The sequence below is a fragment of the Homalodisca vitripennis genome, chromosome X (assembly GCF_021130785.1).
Source record: "Homalodisca vitripennis isolate AUS2020 chromosome X, UT_GWSS_2.1, whole genome shotgun sequence".
NCBI classification, from domain to species: Eukaryota; Metazoa; Arthropoda; class Insecta; order Hemiptera; family Cicadellidae; genus Homalodisca; species Homalodisca vitripennis.
The window spans coordinates 6,278,038-6,281,031 of record NC_060215.1 but is presented as its reverse complement, the minus strand read 5'-3'; the positions used below and the strand labels follow the sequence as shown (position 1 = coordinate 6,281,031).

The following is a 2,994-nucleotide window of genomic DNA, read 5'->3' as shown; positions in this document are numbered from 1 at the left end:
CTTTACAGATTTATCTTTTTTCATTATATATTATTATGTACAGTTTAATGAAAACATTTTTGGTGTTATATGGCCACAGAGGTTAATTAAGATAACTTACCCTACCAAAATAATAAACACTGTTTTTATTGATATTAATTCATGCATTTAATCGCCTCTACAAAAGTGTTTAATTTCAAATCTGGAAACAAAGATACTATCACATGTTAGGTATCAGATTTGTAGACTATTATTAAAATTGTATCCTAAAACTAAAATGAATGTAAACGGTAAAAAAGAACTTAACCATAACAATGATAAATCTTTATTTTAGGAAAAGAACCTATTAGCGGCACAGAATTCTTCTTAAAGTTAAAAATACAATAAAATTTTTCATCATATTTGTATACCATCAAGTCTATTTATTTTTCATGAAAGCCTTCTGGATTCGCTTGGACATGGATGCTAAATTTGGTGAAAGGCTTAACACCTTTCTGTCACAGAACAATATCGTGATTTTTGGGAGGGGAAGACGAAAACAGTAACGTCATCATTGCCCAAGAGATTCCTTGCTTATTTGTTTCATTTTTTATATATATTAAATATGCTAAGGTATTCAGAGAAACTCATTAGACCATTACTAGAATAATATATCTGAATCAGTAGTTGTTTAGTACAAAAAACTTGTTAAAGCATAAGATTACACAAACATAATTAAATGTTCAAACTAAAATACATTTATTTACAAAACTTAGGCTTTATATAGCTTATACTTGTAATAAATTAATTGTTTATTCCCTGAAATTATCATATATGTGCATTGACAACTTATTAGTAATTATATTTTATAATATATTACAAAGCAAAACATTAATACAAAATTTCCCACAGTTATAAAACTTTCATAAAAGTTTAAGATAGTTATAAATAATTTTAAAAACCAAGAAATAAAAAAAATAGTAACTTAGCAAGATTTAATGTTTTAGTAATTTAATAGGTGAAACTAAAAATCAATATTATTTGCAAAGAAAACTATACCTACATTCATTCACAGCGCCATACATGTCATAATAAATGCTTCAAAATAAAATAAACTATAAAAAATATTACAAGAAAATGTAGGACCTTCAAGACAAAAGACCTAATTAGGGAATCCAATCGCTTACGAATTATAATAATAAGAAAATGGTTATCGGATAACTGAAAACTTGGGACAATGTGTGCGTGTGGGTGCGTGTATGTGCACACACATATAAGGTATAATATATGTAGTTAAATCATCATTTAAATAACTGTTACTAAGGTAAAAACCTGAACACGGAGTAGTAATTTTACGTTAAAACGTAAAAATGTACATATAAAATCCATTAAAATGGCAAATATTATTCAATTAGATGTATTAAAAAATATTGGCTTGTTTTATGAAATAATTCTATTGTATAAAAAAGCTTAGAGATCCTACAAAAATTACAAAGTAAAAACTCAGAAATTAAAAATCGTTAATAAATAAAAAAATAAATCATTTATAATTAGAACAAACTTAGCTTACTGTGAATTATATCTGTCTGTATATATCTTCAACGAGTTCTTGAAATATAATGGAGCGAACGTTCTCGCCTATTAGGCACAGCATAAAACCAGTCACTGAGGTTGAAAGAGTGGGCGATGACCCTTGCTTCAGTAGGAGAACTGTTGAACATGAGGTGCTGCAGATGCAGAGCACGGATTCTCCTGGACAAGAGGACAGCAGCTTGCAGGATGAGGTTGGCGGTGGACACGAAGGCCAGGAACGTGTACCAGAACCACAGAAAGACGAGCGTCTTCTCGCCCACATAGTTGAATCTAAGGGTGCACATCCAGTAGCCGAGGTCACGAAACTTGCACAATCCATGTGTCGGGAATGCCGAGGCCATGGCGTCGACACGATCTTCCCTCGGTGTCGTTATGACAGAGAGAATGTCCAATCCGTGGGTCGTGAACACGGCACCTAGGAAGTGGTCCATGAGGAACATCTGAAGTAGAACATTGGCCAAGTTGAGAATCTCACAATATATGTATGCGTAAACGTAGAGGCTAGGAGGCTGATTTCGCACGGAAGTGAAATAGTTCACTGTCTTCCGTTTCCACAAATTCTTGTCGAAGTTTGGCAGTCTGAAATTCGAGATGAGATTCTCCATCCTTCCACTTTCCAGGGATTTCCAGATGTAGCGGGGGGTCCAGAAAAGAAACACTTCGATACAGAGCACTATCACCAACCAATCGTGATAAGAATGCACGGTCACAGGGGTCATGTGATACACTCGATTACAACCGGCATCTGACACATTCTTCAAAGCTATGTACGTGTTCTGGGCATAACAAAACTTTTCAATGGTTCTATCACGGGAGTCGTCTTCTTTAAAGCATGTAAATGCATCGTCCAGGGACCTTGTGCCAATGATGATTGTAAGGCATGCTACTAGTATAGATGTTGTCGTCTGGTAGTGCAATCTGAATATAACGTCATCTGTAATGATTCGGTATCCCGGAAGTAGTGGTAGGAGTACATCTCCTAAAATTTCCCCCATTTTAACGTCACTAACACGACAATTCTGGGAGATACTTCTTCAGGTACTGATGCGAATAAAGACCGACACTCCACTGCTCGCCACAAACTAAGAACTGACGGCGCGTCTCAGCGCTCAGCGTGCCTACCGCAGTTGTGCCAACTTAACTGGAGTGAATACTCACTGGAGTAGGAATACAGTCCCTCATTGACAAACCTGTTTATTACTGTTCCGACAAAACAAAACTGGAACTCTTATACGTTCTAGCAACCGTAATATCCCGGGGTGGTTTTTTATAAATCATTTAGTTTATTTTAATGTATGTAAAAAATACAACAATAATAGATTGAATTAACTAAAACTAATGATAGATTGCTACTTCTTTTACTATAGACTTATTTATTTATTATTTTACGATTGATTTCTTCGTTTCACGTATATAATTGTTTAGTTCAAAGTATAATCTTTT

At 34.2% G+C, this 2,994-nt stretch overlaps 1 pseudogene; it reads right to left on the bottom strand.

Moving 5' to 3' along the window:
* Positions 1 to 880: 880 nt before the first annotated feature.
* On the bottom strand, positions 881 to 2,775 carry LOC124368475 (annotated as a pseudogene).
* Between the last annotated feature and the right edge of the window lie 219 nt (positions 2,776 to 2,994).